The sequence below is a fragment of the Microtus pennsylvanicus genome, chromosome 4, assembly GCF_037038515.1.
Source record: "Microtus pennsylvanicus isolate mMicPen1 chromosome 4, mMicPen1.hap1, whole genome shotgun sequence".
Lineage (NCBI taxonomy): Eukaryota > Metazoa > Chordata > Mammalia > Rodentia > Cricetidae > Microtus > Microtus pennsylvanicus.
The window spans coordinates 111,886,277-111,904,720 of NC_134582.1; the positions used below are offsets into that span (position 1 = coordinate 111,886,277).

Below are 18,444 nucleotides of genomic sequence, written 5' to 3' on the forward strand. Positions count from 1 at the left end.
GCTCCTAAGCATATCCTAAGCATAACAGAAATCGGGCTGTTTAACAATCTCAGACCACATCTAAATGCCTTCCTGTGCAACTCCACCTGCTAAGGTGACTGCGCTAAAGTGGCCTTCAGAATGTCAACTTGATGCCCGGATGCTTTACTTCTCTGCTGCTCTGTGATATACTGTTCCTGTGTGTCAGCTATATACTCAGCATGACTAATCATCCTAACTTGTCTGGGAATTTTTTAATTTTGCTAAGAACTTTGGGGTTTAGCCCCCAAAGCCCTTCTTCCTAGTACTAAAACATTTCTAAATCTATAGGAAAGCAAAGTAATCAGATGACTTTTTTTATATTGCATGCAGCAAACAGTCACTTGTGGGGAGAGAATGGTGATACATTAAGCAGGCTAATGTTTCATCCCCAGAGCTTGTCAAAAGCTTTGTTTGGTCATAAACATTAACAGTTATAAGGTGTTCAGAATTTTCCTCATTTGTTCAATTTGTGACACTGACGCTTGAGTCAGTCAGTGCCGGGCAAGATAAAAAGTTCCATTTACTATTAATAGCGCACAAGAAGCAGCAAAGGGATGCCAAAGGGACCAAGCAGTTTAGGTCCTAGTGTCCTACCAATAAAATGTCTCTTTTCTCATGAGCAATACACATTTTATGTGCACACAAGGGTCCTTTTGGGGATGGACACCATAGTGGGCATTCTATAAGTAGTTTTGTCATTTCAGACGAGAAGTTTCACAGAGTGACGGGTAATTAACCATAGACCTCTCTTTCGTAAATGGTTGACTTATTGAAACATTGGTTGATCACTCACTCTGATACTGCTGTACATTAAAATAAGAATGACAATGGAAGGGGCATGAAGACATTAACAATAGTTACCTTTTTCATCATGGAGATCTGCTGATGCTAATTTCTTCAAATCAGTCTTGGGAGAAATTAGAATTAAAAGGTAGTTTAACACCATCTAAGTATCTATACTGAAAACATTATAAAAGAAAACACTGCATATAACAAAATCTGTAAACAAAATAAGCAACTCAGAAACCTTAAAAATAAGCTGGGCGGTGGTGGCCCACGCCTTTAATTCCAGCACTTGGGAGGCAGAGGCAGGCGGATCTCTGTGAGTTCGAGGCCAGCCTGGTCTACAAGAGCTAGTTCCAGGACAGGAACCAAAAAGCTACGGAGAAACCCTGTCTCGAAAATCCAAAAAAAAAAAAAAAGAAACCTTAAAAATAAAATTAATAAATAAAATAATAGGAAAGCCTTCTTACAAAAACAAATGTAAAGGTGAAAAATTCAACTATGTGTTACAAAGATTGAAATACTGAAAACAACTTAGTATTTTAAAAAAAGACTTTTTAAAGAAATGAACTTAGCTAAGGTAAAACTTATTTTCAAATCATGCACTGACTTAAATGCGAATTTCAATCATTTTTTTACAGATTTGTACACAATTTAAGTTGCATCACAAGCAAAAGATTGAATTCAGCATTTTCTCAAGAAATTTTCAGTCAGCTCCTACTCCATGGCTGATATTCCACTAATGGTTTTGAAAATACTAACTAAATAAACTATTGCTTAAACCTAGGATTATTAAAACAGCTTAACTTTTTAGAAAAGTTGAGTGAACGAAAAACTACAGAATATGTTTAAAAAGCTGGCAGTGTTAGAGGGTTCGAGAAGAGCCTCCAGGAACTGGTGCAATGAACAGGAGCAGATGAACCATTCACAACTAATTGTCTCAAGCTGGAAGTAAAATCTGACAAAGATATCAGAAAGGAATAAGGGATGGGAGAGAGAGAGAGAGAGAGAGAGAGAGAGAGAGAGAGCAAAAGAAAGAGAGAAGACTAGGTGCTAATTTAATTTGATGATTACATGTAAAAACTCCAAATCATATTGAATCCATACAATTTCAACAATATATAATAATAAAGAAACTAATGAGAGATCTAAGTTCGGTAGGGAAGGAGACACTTTCTATTAGTTAACTGCCTCATGTTACATGTCCATTAACTTGCCAACTTTATATTCAGAAAATTATAAATTGGTTGGGCAGAGTGGTACACATGGAAGGTTTGGGAAGGAAGATCCTGAAGTTGCCCTTGTGCTATACAAAGAAAAAAATTGTATACCCACTGTGTGCTATTTGGGAAGGAAGATCCTGAAGTTGTCCTTGTGCTATACAAAGAAAAAAATTGTATACCCACTGTGTGCTATTTAAAAATGCTGTCTCAAGAAAACAAAACAGCAGCAATAAAAACATACATACCAAAAATCTATAATCTTAATTCAATTTAAATAAAAGAAAAACGAAAGTTTTTTTCCTTAAAAACTTCACAGTGACATCTAAAACTGAGGTGAGAAAATACATGGCAAGGTAACAAAATAAAATATCTGGGGTGAAAAACAGAGGGAGAAATAGATCTGCAAAATAAGAAGTGAGAAGGAGGAAATAGAAGCCCATTCTCACAATATATCATGGATTTGGATGCTGGTAAAAGAAGAATAAAGATGGGCATTATTTGTCAATTTCTGTAATAAATACTCTCCCTGTGGCTGATTTCCAGCAAACAAAGTAGTCTCTCTCTCTCTCTCTCTCTCTCTCTCTCTCTCTCTCTCTCTCTCTCTGTGTGTGTGTGTGTGTGTGTGTGTGTGTGTGTGTGTATGCATGTGATATGAACAAATAAATTTTTTATAAAGAATAGAGTCAGAAACTCCATTTATGTCATCATAGTAGGCTCAAGGAGAAAAATCACACTAGCATCATTATCATAGATCCTGAAGAAACAACTTTTATTCCTTGAATGACAGATAACAACTCTAAGAATCACCAGATACTCCAACAGCATGAGAAAAGAAAGGAAGAAGTAAGTCAACAGCTGGCCACGCTGGTGCAGAAACAGCAGTCAAAAGCAAGGACGCTCACTCTTCTTATAGTGTTTGGCTTTGCTCTGAAGTCCAAGATATGTAGATTAGACATGAAAATGAAATTAAAATTAGCAAAAACTCTTGAAAAGGAATACTATGCATGTTATTGGTCATAAGAAAAATCTTAAATAGTAGAAAAATCTTATCAAATGGACAGCTAAGGAAGAGGTGTACATAGTGATTTTATTTTGCTTTGTTTTTTATTTGTCTTTCAGACCTAAAATAGAATCTGGGGATGAAACTTCTACATAAGCATGTGGGAAATGCAACTGGATCCCAGAATAATCACATAAAGACATGCTTCTCTGAGTCTCTGGTCATTCTTTCTAGTCTGTCCATTGTGCTTGCTCTTATGCTCACTCTGCCCTCCCCTCACACACACTGCGCATGCTCACTGTGCCTCCCACTGCTCATGCTCACTCTGCCTCCAACTGCGCATGCTCACTCTGCCCTCCCCACTGCTCATGCTCACTCTGCCCTCCCGACTGCTCATGCTCACTCCGCCCTCCCCACTGCTCATGCTCACTCTGCCCTCCCCACTGCTCATGCTCACTCTGCCCTCCCCACTGCTCATGCTCACTCTGCCCTCCCCACTGCTCATGCCCACTCTGCCTCCCACTGCGCATGCTCACTCTGACCTCCCCCTCACACACACTGCTCATGCTCACTCTTGCCTCCCACTGCTCATGCCCACTGTGTCCCCCAACACATACACAATGCACACCATGCACACACATGCACACAAACTAATGAGACTTTGGTCATCTGACCGAGATGAGGAAAACAACATCTTCAGCCGTTTTATCTTATCTGAAGAGAATTAGGAAGACAGCTCAATGTTTATATTTAATTAGAAAGAGTCTGAAAAATAAAAATAAAAAAATAAAACTTGACGGTTTCCTCTGAATTTTCCAGATCTTTTGGATGGACCACTGCTTGTTTCAGCAGCCATTGAGGAGGGTAGCTGGATGGAGACTGAGAGATTGCTTCATTTCTTAGTATGGAGGACAGATGTTTGGAAAGTGTGATCTAGGGTCTGGGTAAGAGGAGTGAGTTCAGCCACAGGGTGAGAAGATGGGTTAAAGAGGAAAAAAAAATACCTAGTAAGGGTAAAAACCCTCTATGAACATTTTCATTCTCTTCCCAAACTACTCTTTTGGGATCTGACCTGCAGGGGCTCACTGCTAATGAATGCTAATCCGACCAGTTTTCTCGGCAAATGCATCTCTAAATCTCTAGCTCTCTGATTCACAGTCCACGTGAGTAAGCATGTCTGTATTTCTAAGCCCAGAACTTACTTTCCTGCTATCTTCCTTGACGTCAAAGTGGCATTACAGACAGCCCCCAGTACAGCCAGCTGGTTCCACTTTCCAGCAAAGCTTCCTTGACTGCTCTGATTTCTTCAGCTTTGGCATCTCCTCTTTGGTTCCTCTTTTCTGTGCAGTGATGACCTCCGACCTTAGAAAAATGTAGATTTACAGATGCAATAGAAATTAAATAAGATAATAAGATCAAAGGAAAAAAATCACTTATAGACCATGGGTTTTAGATTGGGACTGAAAATTAGCCTAGCCTTAAGAATGGGCAACTTCATTTCATAAAAAATGTAGACACTAAGCAAAGTTTGTTTTAAATTATGGTGTTCTTCATTAGAGCAGCTTTTGTTCTCCGTGTGAGAGAAAGAGGCGGGCACACAAGATCAAATGGCTGCCATGCTGCTGAGTTGTCCTCGTTTCTATGATATACAGTGGTGTGTGGAAAAGCCCTCGGAGGGAGGACAGCGGAGATTCAGACTGTCTTGTGTTATCTGGCCAGAAATAGAGAAGTCTGTGTATAAACTAATGAAGGTTTTGTATTTGGTATTATGGTGGAGCCAAAGCAGTACAGATACAAGCCTACTCCTGGATAATATACTCAGGAGAAATCAAATCGTCATCTTTAGTGAAGAGACTGATTGTCCATACCAGGGAACATCAAGAACCTCATAGACTGTAAGTTCCTGGTGGAACACTGAACAGGGAACTTTATAGACCTTAGGGACTAAAGAGGCTTCACGGAAAGACAGGGCCTGGCAGTTGTAAGGAAGGAACGGAGATCCAGATGGTAAGGGCAGGAATGTTCTGACTCCTGTTTCATTTGTCAGAGTCTTTCTCCCTTCTCCAAATCCCTCTGTCACATTGGCCACCTCAAACAGCGTTCATTGTCTGGAGCAAGGTTTGTGTCTGCCTGCACAGTACTCAAATCTCAGCACTCACTGTGTTAGACTTGCATTAGTCTGAGGGTGGCCAATTGCTATGCTTTTAGCCGTGATATAACTGGGCTTTTATGCCTGCTTTTTCTCTCTCCAATGACTCTGGCCCTCTACTTAGTACACTATTATCCTAGTAGAAGTCACATAATCTGTATCCCAAGTATCTTCTGCTTGCTACTATTCTTAAACCCTGAAAAGCTTTGATACAGAGTTACATATTGTAAATCAAAAAAGGTTCCAGACTAAGCACTGAGTCAGCCCGTGTAGTCACCAACAAGGACGGACCCCAGTACACGCTGCACATCCCGTATGCAATACCTCCTCTGCCGGTTCTTCCTCTGGTCGCTAATTACCTCTCTGCACCTGAAGGAAAAACGAGCCAGGCATCTCAACACCTCGCCGAGGCCTTGCATTTCACAGCTGGCTGTGTCCGGTGACGAGTACTGAATCTGTTCTCACGTCTCTCGCTTTCCTGGAATAGAAACTCTACCCTGATTTCAGTTGTCTACGCATCGTTCCCACCGGTAAGCTCTCCTTACAGGGGCCTCCATCCCCCAAGTCTTCATTCCAAGCACACCCCCAGTATAGCCACAGGCCGGTTCTACTGGCTGTTCTTTTTTTTTTTAACATTTTTTATTGATAAAAGAAGAATAAAGAAAAAAAAACAAATTTCCACCTCCTCCCAGCCTCCCCTTTCCCTCCCCCTCCTCCCACTCTTCTCCCTCTCCTCCCACTCTTCTCCCCCTCCTCCCACCCCTCTCCCCTTCCCTCCACTCCTCTCCCCCTCTCTCTCCAGTCCAAAGAGCAGTCAGGGTTCCCTGCCCTGTGGTAAGTCCTAGGTCCTCCCCCCTCCGTCCATATCTAGGAAGGTGAACATCCAGACTGGCTAGGCTCCCACCAAGCCAGCAGATTGCGTAGGATCAAAACTGCGTGCCATTGTCCTTGGCGTCTCATCAGCCCTCATTGTTCGTCATGATCAGAGAGTTCAGTTTTATCCCATGCTTTTTTTGGTAATAGTCCAGCTGGCCTTGGTGAGCTCCCAGTAGATCAGCTCCACTGTCTCAGTGGGTGGGTGCACCCCTCGTGGTCCCGACTTCTTTGCTCATGTTCTCCCTCCTTCTGCTCCTCATTGGGACCTTGGGAGCTCAGTCCAGTGCTCCAGTGTGGGTCTCTGTCTCTATCTCCATCCCTCGCCAGATGAAAGTTCGAAGATGATATGCAAGATATTCGTCAGTATTGCTATAGGATGGGGTCATTTCAGGTTCCCTATCCTCAGCTGCCCAAGGAACTAACTGGGGACCTCAGCTTGGGCTCCTGGGAGCCCCTCTAGGGTCAATTCTCCTGCCCACCCTAAAGTGGGTCCCTTAACTAAGGATTGTGGTTCCGTGCTCCCCTATCCAACCTTCCTTTATCCCGATCCTCCTATTTCCCCAAGTCCCCCCTCCTTCCCTTCTACCTTTTCTCTCCCCATCTCCCCTTACCCCCTTCCCACCCCACCCCCAAGATCCCACTTTTCTCCCCGGCAATTTTGTCTACTTCCCTTATCCAAGAGGATAACGATATGTTTTTCCTTGTGTTCACCTTCTTACTTAGCTTCTTTAGGTTCGCCAATTGTAGATTCTGTGACCCCTATTTATGGCTAGAAACCAATTATGAGTGAGTACATCCCATGTTCTTCTTTTTGGGTCTGGGATACCTCACTCAGGATAGTGTTTTCTATTTCCATCCATTTGCATGCAAAATTCGAGAAGTCATTGTTTTTTACCGCAGCGTAGTACTCTAGTGTGTATATATTCCATACTTTCTTCATCCATTCTTCCATTGAAGGGCATCTAGGTTGTTTCCAGGATCTGGCTATTACAAATAATACTGCTATGAACATAGTTGAACAAATGCTTTTGACATGTGATAGAGCATCTCTTGGGTAAATTCCCAAGAGTGGTATTGCTGGTTCCAGGGGTAGGTTGATCCCGAATTTCCTGAGAAACCGAAACACTGACTTCCACAGTGGTTGCACAAGATTGCATTCCCACCAGCAATGGATGAGGGTACCCCTTCCTCCACAGCCTCTCCAGCAAAGGCTATCCTTGGTGTTTTTGACTTTAGCCATTCTGACAGGTGTAAGATGGTATCTCAAAGTTGTTTTGATTTGCATTTCCCTGATTGCTAAGGAAATTGAGCACGACCTTAAGTATCTTTTGGCCATTTGAAGTTCTTCTGTTGAGAATTCTCTGTTCAGTTCAGTGCCCCATTTTTTAATTGGGTTAATTAGCATTTTAAAGTCTAGTTTCTTGAGTTCTCTATATATTTTGGAAATCAGACCTTTGTCTGTTGCGGGGTTGGTGAAGATCTTCTCCCAGTCAGTAGGTTCCCTTTGTGTCTTAGTGACAGTGTCCTTTGCTTTACAGAAGCTTCTCAGTTTTAGTAGGTCCCATTTATTCAATGTTGCCCTTAATGCCTGTGCTTCTGGGGTTATACCTAAGAAGCGATCACCTGTGCCCATCTGTTGTAGGGTATTTCCCACTTTCTCTTCTATCAGGTTCAGTGTTTTCGGGCTGATAATGAGGTCTTTAATCCATTTGGACTTGAGTTTTGTGCACGGTGATAGATATGGGTCTATTTTCATTCTTCTACAGGTTGACATCCAGTTGTGCCAGCACCATTTGTTGAAGATGCTTTCTTTCTTCCATTGTATACTTTTAGCTCCTTTATCGAAAATGAGGTGTTCATAGGTTTGTGGGGTAAAATCCGGGTCTTCTATACGATTCCATCTACTGGCTGTTCTTAAAGACGCGCGTGTGTGATTCTTCCTATTGAGAAACGGGATAGTTGCCACCTGGATTCTTCTCGTTTCTTAGGGTTTTGAAATCCATCTTCTTGAAACTTGCCACTCTGTATCACCCTGTAACTGGTGGCATATTATGAGATATTGCCTTCCAAGTACCTGTGACGTCATCTAATTAAGTGTATCCACGTGGAATACACAAACTTGACTATCATCTAAATAGTTGTATCATGGGCCCTTTAACTAATGTAGGTCTTGGACTAAAATAACACAATGTCGTGTTGAAATTAAGTTATAAGTGACCAAAGACTGTTTCTGAATATTAGGAAGAATATTTTCAAAGTGCTGTGGAAAAGTTATAAGGCTTCTTGAACATCAAATGATTCTTACAACAAAGGTTCTGATGAATTACTATAATTAAAAAGGCACCAAAGTGTATTAAATTTCATCTTTAAATATACAAGGGATGGAAAATTAAGGAAGAAATGGGTAGTTGGCAAAGTACAACTAGGGACTTGCCAAAGATTAGGCCACTTGAAGTGATCATATCTATTACACGCCAGACTCTATAAGTATAACCAGGAGGATGTTCTCTGCAAGCTCAGTGCTGGGTAACAAATGGAGGTGCAGCCCAGGCTCATGATACGTATTCAGGAACACTGGAGAGTAGAAACAGTGACAGAAGCCATGGTTCAACAAAGAAATCGGTGCACTGGAGACTGCAGCAGAGATAAATGTGGAACAGAGGCAGGTGTCTTTGAAGAGAAGCCCTTTCCTCCCCCATCACCAAGCCCACCCACCTATGCCCAACACTTTCACATATACCATATGGACAACTGAAGTCAGTAAAAAGGGACATAGACTTAATAGGTAGATAGGTAGATAGGTAGATAGATAGATAGATAGATAGATAGATAGATAGATAGATAGATAGATGATAGATAGATAGGACAAAGTCTGTTGAAACAAGTGATAGCCATATAAGAGATGGATGGCAATGGTCGCTTCTGGAAGGTTTTGTAGTAACCCTGACCTTTGTGTTTGGGCTAAACCATTTCATAGTGTCGTATCCTTATAATTAACATACTGAATACACCCATGCTTTTCTTCTATTTTGCCTGGCATCTTCATTTGGACAATGGAAATATAGATAAGAAACTATTAATTATCTGGCAGAAACTAAAAATGCTAACTTATCTTTTTGGAGAAAAATAGATCTGAGCATCCATGAGAGTTATAACTATCTTGCACAGAATAAATAGCCTCCTTTCTGAATGTTCTGGAAGGCGTGGGGGAGCTGCCGCTTATCTCGCACTCTGGATCTACATTTGACCCCCCTCTCGCCCTTATTACTTGGAAGAGATAAAAGGAAGATCAGAACTGTATTTAGCTTGGGATCCTAGTTGTTCTGGAACAACTGTCGGTGTCTTTGAAAGCCTCTCATTTCTGAAGACTGGGTTGTTAGACTTCCCTGGGACTTGGTGCTAGGTTTGAAGTCCAGCTGAGTGAGATTGTGTTTAGGAAGTTGTCATCTACTTTAAAAAGTCCCTCTGCCTGGTAGGAATTTAGAGGAAGCCCAGGGTCTGGAGGACTCCTCAACCTCAGCTAAACATAGTAGACTGTAGCTTAGCTTTCAGACTTATCCTTGGTAAATCCATTGAGCTGAGCTGGGGACAGGCTTGCTGCTCTGACTCACTTCTCATGGTCAAGCTTCATAAGTGGCACAATAGTAATAACATCCCCAACAAATTTCATGCTGTATAGCATGAGTTTTACTGGGTATTAATACTAAAAACCCGGAGTCAGCTACCAGAGGCTGAAAGCTGAAGAGGGGCCAGTCACTAGACAGACCTTATTTTACCCCATCAATGCTCAGACCAAAGGGACGATCCTGTTCTCAGACTGCCTCCTCAGACTTCACTGAGCTCTTGTCTTTTCCTGCTTTATATTGCTCTCTCTGCCCAGCCATATTCCTTCCTTTCTCCACTTCCCTAGTGCTGAGATTAAAGGTGTGTGACTTCCAATTACTGGAAGTAAAAGTGTGAGCCACCACCACCTGGCCTCTAGTGGCTTAGCTCTGCACTCTGATCTTCAAGCAAGCTTTATTTGTTAAAACACAAGCAAAATATCACTACAATGCTGCAATTTCATTCTCATTGTGAGCTGTTAAGAGGTGAAAGCTGAAGTGATTACATTGCAAAAACTCAACCCTCACAAATGAACTAATTAATTCATGGGTTAATAAGTTGATCGATTTATGAGTTAATGGGTTCATCAATTCATGGGTTAACAGGCTATCAAAGAAGGAGCTCCCTCTGGGCAGCTTGTCCTTGTCTCCACATGAGGGGCTTGTACCAACCTGAGACCCTACAAGGAGAGGAGTCTTGCCCACAAGAAGACAGTCACAGAGACACCAAGACTCCAAATCTACAAAAAGTAAAATTTTCCTTATAAATTACTCAATCTATGGAATCAGTTAAAGCAACAAAAAAACTGATCCAAACCAACAGTGTGCCTCTCCCCGAGGACACTAATATGCTAGACTCTGCTTCTGCCTGTACCTTCAGAATAAAGGGAACTTGAGAGATGGCACATTTCATGAGATCTATCAGTGTGCATTTGTAGCTCTTGAGATGCAAATGAACAAATTGCCCAGAAAATCCTGTTTGTCTCCTAGTCCACCAAGACTACTGGGACCTTCACACTAGAGAGCTGGACATGTGAATGGTAAAAGAAAACACACCTTGTTGGGGACACAAAGAAACTTTCCAACTGTCCCCACAAGCTAATCACAGGAGCTCTTCACACTGCCTCAGGGCATTCTCACGGAAGGAGACTTTTCACCTTTGTTGTCTTTGGCCTGGAAATTTCCCAGAATTTCCTTACATCTTCTCTCCACTCATAAATGCTTTCTAAGGAGCCGGGGGCAATTACTACTTAGCACAAGCATTCTTGTGTGTACATCCCTGAACTAAAAGGAAAGATTGAAGTCAAGTGGTGGTGGCACTCGACTTTAATCCCAGCACTCAGGAAGCAGCTGATGAAGGATCTCTGTGAGTTCAAGGCCAGCCTGGTCTACAGAGCCGAATCCATACAGCCTTCAAAGCTTCACAGAGAATAAACCAAATATAAAAATAAAAATATTGAGTGGCAAACCATGGAAGATACACTGTAGAGAAAAGGGGGACTGTGCATTTTAATAAAACTCTAACTTGATTGAGCTTGATTGGCATTGTGAGTAATTAAAACCCAAACCAAATGATGAAGTACTTGCTGGAAAAGGCCTTCAGGACATCTTATAAACAAACACTACCCTCTGTTTTATTATAAATCTGCTGGTGACACTATCACAAGAAATCAAAGTATATCTTCAACAAACGCACTGCACTATTTGCTGATGTGACCTTAATACTTATGGGAAATGGTGTCAATTTAGAGGCACCATTTCTGTGGCAGATGAAATTAAAAGCAGAGAGATAATTAAAGTACCCCATAAGTGAATAACTCTCCCTAGGGTGTCCCCACAGCTCCCACCTTGAAAGAAGAGGCAAAGGAATTCCAGGAACTACAGGCATAGTAAGATAAGGGCAATAAGAAACAGACTATGTGTAGACTACTGTAGCAAATAAACCCTGGGTGACACAGACCAAGGAGAAGAGAGGGAAGCCATGGTTCTGAGCCATGGTCTACAATTTAACAACCTGTAGTTAACAACCTTTAACAGCCAGAATTCTTCCAGCATCTACCTGTATCTATCCAGGAAGGGGCAAGCACTAGGGAACATGGGGCAGACCGCTAAATGATGCTAATGCTCAGCGCCCTCTAGGCTTCCCCTGCTACTTGCCCAAGGCTAACAACTCAGCTGCCATCACTTGAATCCCTTCAGGTTAGTCTAGTCGGACAGTCTCTATACCCTTGTTTGACTTTCTCCCCTACTTTATTTTGCAGAGAAAGAAGAATATCAAAGTAGCAAACAGTGAAAGATTCTTGAAGAGTGGAATAGACACTTGAAGAGCGCACAAAGCAGATTAGGGTGCGTGTCCAGGTGTTACGGCTGCCAGTCTCTGCTACGCTGGATGGAGAGGGAGACAGGGAGAGCAAGTTGAGGTAGATACCAGTGTATGAAAGGAGGAAAATCACTAAAGGATTCAGACTGGGGTCTTTCAGAAGACAACCCGACTATAACCTGGACAACAAGCCCATGATTTTTCTAGATTCACCTGGAACCTGAAGGCAATGCAGCTTGAGGTATCCTTTGCTATAAGCAAAATAATAGCAAGAATAATTACTCCAAACTAAGAGTGTACAATTAGGTAGACAATCAAGCAATTTTTCAGAATTAAAAAAAAATGCCTGGACAAATGGGAAAAGTACTAATTTTAGAAAGACTGCAAATGCCCAAGGTTAAGCATGGGAACGAAGAAACTCTTCTTGCAGGATTCCTATAGCACACCTCTCTATTCACCTAAAAAAACAGGACTTCTCCAACAAGTTGGTACTGGAAGCAGAGTCTTCTACTGGCAATCTTGCACATCTGACTTCTGAAGAACCTCCCCTAGAGCAGGTTCCTGCCCTGTGCTGTTTAAAGGAGGCCTCCCCTTGAAGCTGTGTGAACTGAATGACTGTCACGAGAAGCAATGGGACACCGTGACATCACAAAAGGAGCACTGGGGCTCTGCTTCCTGTCAGGGAGATCCCTAGAAGCCATTCGTTCCCACCCAGGAAGGCCAGCACTCGGAAACAATTGCCAACCACAAAAAATAGCCCCACTTAACACAAATTAAACATATTCCCATCTTGACTTCTCTTTAGCTACAGCCCCAAGGGCTCATCACTTTGTGGGCACCCCACTCCAGCAGGAGGAAGATGGAGGGGAGGCTGGAACTGAAAATGGAAACAGTCTTAAGTAACAATGGCTAAATATATCTCGTTTGTAGTAGATTTTACAAGCACACACAACCATGAGAACACATTGTAAGAGCTCCTCCCTTCCCTTGGAAGGAAGCCTGTTCCAGCTAAGAGGGCCACAGCTCAAGCTTGTTTGCTGATCCACTGTAGGCAGAGCCTCACCCAGACTCTGACTGTAACTGGGGATGCCAGTCTGTAAACAGTGGCAACAGTCAATGACTGAAAGTAACCACAGTGTCCATGGACTAAAAAGGATGTATTTGGAAGGCCATTAGTAAGTAAAAGCAGGGTGATCCTGTGGCAACTAGGAATGACCAGGGATGGCAAAATAAAAGAAGCATGACGCCATCTAATTCGACTCGCATCCAGCTTTAACTAAGACGTTCACATGCAGTTCCAGTGTAAGGTACAGAGACGGCCATCACACAGACAAAGGCCTGTAAGTTAACATCTTGATTCTGTTTGTTGATCCCCGTCCTCTGGCTCCCTATGCCAAGCTCGGTCCTAGACACTTGTTGCTTTGGTTCTTCAGAGAGTCTGGGGTCTTCCTCTTTGTTCTTGTGCATGAGACCACTCGAAAAGATGCCTTTAAACTCTGCCTCCCAGGACAAACCCATCTATTGACTATTTTTAATCCAAGCCATACTTTTTCTACAACCTGGCCAAAGTTCAGTCTCACAGGGAGGCAGAAAAAAATTGAAGTGTGTTTTATGTTTATTGGGGCATGCTGAGTGTACTTGTGTACTTTGCATTTTAAATGTTGAAAATATACCCTTTGGGGCTTGATTTCCCAGTCTAGATTCCAATCAGTGAAAATACATTGTATTTCCAATAGTGAAAATACAGCAGAATACAGACAGGAACAAAGAAAACAAGTCACCCAGTCACGGTTCTGACCGTAGTACACTAAAGGAGAATGCCCACAGTACTGCAGGGTCCAGAGAACATGAAAGCCAGAACTAAGGAAAGCCCACAGAAAAGCTGGGATCGGTTACAGAGACTGATCTCCCACAGGTTCTTAATCTTTGCCCGAGCTTCAGAGCAAACATGCTCCTTTTTCAGGACGTCTTTGCTGCTTCTCAAATAATCCCAAAAGGAGACTCCCTGGACGTCCCGTAATGACTAAAACTGCTGATGGGGATAGATTTGTAAACCCAAAATACCATATGTGGAGTCAGGGCATTTTATTTATACCTTGGCCTGATGCTTCGCCCACGCACACAGGATTATGGAAGAAATATATGGCTGCCTGCTGGCCTAGAACTCTCTCAGGCCTTCCCCAGCAGTCTTGGTGAGACCAGCAACCCTGGGCCAAACAACCCTCTGTAGCACAACAGGCCCTTTCAAGCTGCAGGGAAAGTAACAGAGATTAGAACTGAACCAGTAAACATACCCCTGTATATTTTGTTTCTGTTTCTGTCTACGAGTAGGAACAAGCCTAAGCAGACTCTCTTGGCATAAGATTATAGGTTAAAAAATAAATCCACGAAGTATTACATAATAACAAGATAAGAATAATTAAGAACAATATATTTCCTTTTATAAACTTTGATGGATAACCTTTAAGATGTTTTAAGGGTTATGTTCGGGCCACACACAGGATGGGCAATATTTTTCCTTCATCTTTTTTTTACAGAAAAGGGGCTAATTTTGCTTAAAATAGAAAGCAAGCTATGGGCCTTGCATTTATCAGAGGAACAAGCATGCTTTATCACATGAAGTTATCTTTATTTCAAAGAAAATTAGAACCAAAGCCAGACCTACAGAGGCATATATACAGACATCTGTGGACAAGGAGGGGCTCAGTGGGCCCTCGGTAAAAAATTAAATCTTGCTTTTAGGATTCAATGACTCCAGAGCTTGAGTGGAAGCAGCCTTGATGAGGGCAGCAACTTCACAGATGTAGTTCAACCAGTACACATTTCACCCCTGCTCCTATTCAGGATCCGATAGGCAAGTTAACCTCAATATATATTCACTCTTTATACCCCCTTTTCCACTCATGGCTAGTCTCTGCAAACAGAAAGGAGACCTTCTTCCTTTAGAAGCCCCCCTCCCCAATAAGACAGGGACACTCACAACTTCTGCTACCAAGTGGCACTCTTCCTAAGCTGAAGCAGGTTCAGAATAAGAGAGACATGAGAGGAGACTCTGGCTACCAAGGGTCAGGTAAAATCACTGCTATGTTTCAGCATGGCCTGCTTTAATCGTCAGCACAGCCCGTGAGGTTGATCCTGAGCTATGTCATCAATGGAGAATGAGCAGAGGCTGGGGGGGGGGGGGCTAAAGAAATTCATCTGCACTGCCTTGTTTAATGGAGAAGCTTGGGTGGCGGGTTCCCAAACATAGCTATGCATCCCTGATAGTCATAACAGATGCGAGTTTACATATATGAAGTAGCAAAAATAATTTTATGTTTGGGAGGAGTCACCACAGCATGAGGAATGGTATTAAAGGGTCACAGCATTAGGAAGGCTGAGAACCACTGCTCTAAATCTTGGTGTTGAGCTCTTTTTGAGATGATGTTAACATTTAAATCAACAGGATTCGAGGAAAACAGAAAACCCTGCGAAGCAGATGGCTCTCGTCCCATCAGATGAAAATGAGAATAGAATGAAAGCGTGAGGGTACCCGAGAGAGAGTTCCACCAGTCAGCTGTTTCAGACTTCAGAAGCAACGTCAATACTGCTCTGAGTTTGCATGCAGCCAGAGCAGCCAGTCCATGCTTGAGCAAAGCCTCTGTCTCTTGATAGGTAGACGATCAGGATAAATGATGGACAGTAAATAGGTAGACTGATAGGAGACAGATGATAGAGATGATAGATAGAAGATAATAGACACAGATAGGTGATAGACTGATCTGTATATGTTCTGTGTATCTTTGTGCTATATGTCCCAATGTTTCTTGCTTTGTTAGAAAAATGCTAACACACCCACTACTACTAGATCTAGGACTCAAATATGGCTTGGTCTGATTCCAGAGCTTAAACTCTTTTCCTGACACCAGAATTTGACTGTGATTGCCAGAGACTGAATGACTCCATTGTATTTAGTCCACTCCCTCATCCATTCAGGAAACATTCAGAAAGCAGGTATTACCTTCTCGGTCCTGAATTGGACTATAGGAATTCAAGAGAACAATAAATACTGCCATCTCACAGAGGACACATTTGAACTAGCTAAACAAAAAGGAGGATGATCCTTCGGGCAGAAGGAGCTCTGTGGGAGGCTCCAGAGCTCATGTGTCTGTGCATAAGATGGAGAGGGGGTGTTGAGAGAGAGAGAGAGAGAGAGAGAGAGAGAGAGAGAGAAAGGCCCCTTAAGCACAATTAATAAAAACTCAGAGAGAGAGAAACTGGGGTTCAACCTGAAGACCTGAAAAGCAAAACAGTTGAGGCTTTTACCTTGACCTCAGTCTGAAATGGCGATTCTGCCTTCAGGAATCTCAGAAGCAGGCTGAAAGTTGAAAGCTGTTTCCTCCCGTTTTATAATCCTCTCTAGAGCAGAGATTAAAGGCATTCACCACCTGATTTCTATGGCAATTAGTGTGGCTACTGGTATTGAAGGTGTGTGTCATTTTGGTTACTGGTATTAAAGGTGTGTGTTACCATTACCTGGTCTGTAAGGCTGCCCAGTGGGGCTGTTTTACTCTCAGATCTTCAGGCAGGCTTTATTTCTTAAAATACAATTGGAATGCCACTACAGGCCCCCACACTAAAGCAGGAGGATCCCTACTGAGGCAGAGATGGGCATGTGGGTCAGAAGTATCAACTCTCTTCTTGTTCTCCGGTACAGTCTATTGGGCCTTCTCACTTTGCCTAGAACACAGGAAGACAAACCAGGGCTATCTGCAGGAGGCAGTTAGAGATAAAGAAAACTGTGATCAGGTCAGTTACTGCTGGAACAGGTAGGGAGCTGGAAGCTCTGACACCAGCAGGGCCCAGGAATTACATCAAGAATAGGATGTGATTATGGATTTAGGGACCACACTCACAGAGAAACAACTGTTTGGGGATAATGATAATAACGCAGACAGGGCTGTCCAGTTCAGACTTCTATGTGTTAGCAGAGGGGACATCTCCAGACTCTCTTCTCCTCCCCCTTTCTCTTATTCCTTTTTTTCACTTCTCCATCATTTCCCCTCCACCCCCAGCTCAGGGAGTGACATCGAAAGAGTTTGCACCCAGGGCAGGAGATCCAGAAGACCTTATCTGACTTAGTCTAAGGAAACTCTGTGCTCTGACTGCACACCAAGTCCTAAACTGCCACCATAAGATGGACATGAACTCATGCCCCAAAGCCTCAGCTTCTGCTTTTCTTCATTCAGCTGGAGACATGGCTATTGCACCAAACACACCAACATCTGGCTGCCTCAGTTTGACCCACTTCCTTCCTAGTGTGAAAGCAGGAAGCAAAAATTAAAATGAGAGAGAGAAGAACCAACAAACCACCATCTGCAGCAGAGATACGTGAAATGACCCCAGCACAATTCTACAAGTTCTGGAATGGAGACGGAGTCTGCCATAATTCAGCCTCTCCTGGATCCCTCCTGGCAGCTGGCCTGCCAAAGAGCACAGAGCCTGAAGCCTGAATATCTGTATAATGCCTCATAAGGATGGCTCCGGTCACGTGACATGGCAGTGACTGTCAAGGTAAGTGGTTTTGGCAATAGCTGAGGGGAATCGACCTCAGCAGGCTACTCGGGAAGTGTGCAATGCTCAGTCAAGCACGCAACAGGGCCCTCCTGGCATGTTCCCTGTGGATCCTTCCTCCTTAGGTGGCTTCTGGGGGCTCGTTCCATTTGTAACAGGGGAATTTTAAAGAGCAAGGGGGCATTAAAGAAGAGAATGGTTTCCTTCTCTTCAGCCTGTACCTTAACATCATTCGCAGAACTTCCAAGAGGAAATTGAAGGCTAGCAGAAAAGCCCTCATTTTCAAATCCCAAAACACTTTAAGCAAAACCTCTTAAAGTTTCAGGAGCAGACTCTGATGTGTCTGCTTGAGCTTCTGCGTGCAGCCCTCATCACTGTGCCTTGGCCTCTTGGTCCAGCCTCCCCCTTCCCCTCAGATAGACAGCCAACCACTCAGCAAAGAGGTTATGCCCAAAAATGTGTCCTGGACAAGAGGTTCTCCATGGACCCTCAAGACCTAGTGTCCCCTTGTCTGCTGGGATCACTTCTCTAGGGACTCGGGGGTTCTCAGCCGTCCTCACAGCAGTTTCTACAGCTGAGAGGTCCAGGTGGCTCTCCCATCAGGCTCAGCCACCTTGGTCCACCTTCACTGGCTTTGTGCCCGGCTGCAGCCCTTGCCCTACACACATGACTAGGTGCTTTCGTTACTGTTCCATTGCTGTGGAAAGACACCATGACCAAGGCAACTCTTATATGGAGTCTTGCTTACAGTTTCATTATCATCGTGGTGGGGAGCATGGTGGCACCCAGGCAGGTGCCTTAGCAGGAAAGCAGGGAAAGCAAGCCTGGGCCTGACATGGGCTTTTAAAATTATAATTTCTTCAACAAAGATACATCTAATCCTTCTAACCCTTTCAAACAGTTCCATTCCCTAGTGA

General features: G+C 43.1%; 1 long non-coding RNA gene across 4 annotated transcripts in view; it reads left to right on the forward strand.

The window, feature by feature from the left end:
* The window catches only part of LOC142848321 (uncharacterized), a 236,152-nt gene that overhangs the window by 145,593 nt on the left and 72,115 nt on the right, over positions 1–18,444 (forward strand). For all 4 annotated transcript variants that reach the window (XR_012910401.1, XR_012910402.1, XR_012910399.1 and 1 more), the window contains exon 2: positions 17,029–17,527. This is a non-coding gene — a long non-coding RNA (uncharacterized LOC142848321). The remainder of the gene's footprint in view (positions 1–17,028; positions 17,528–18,444) is intronic.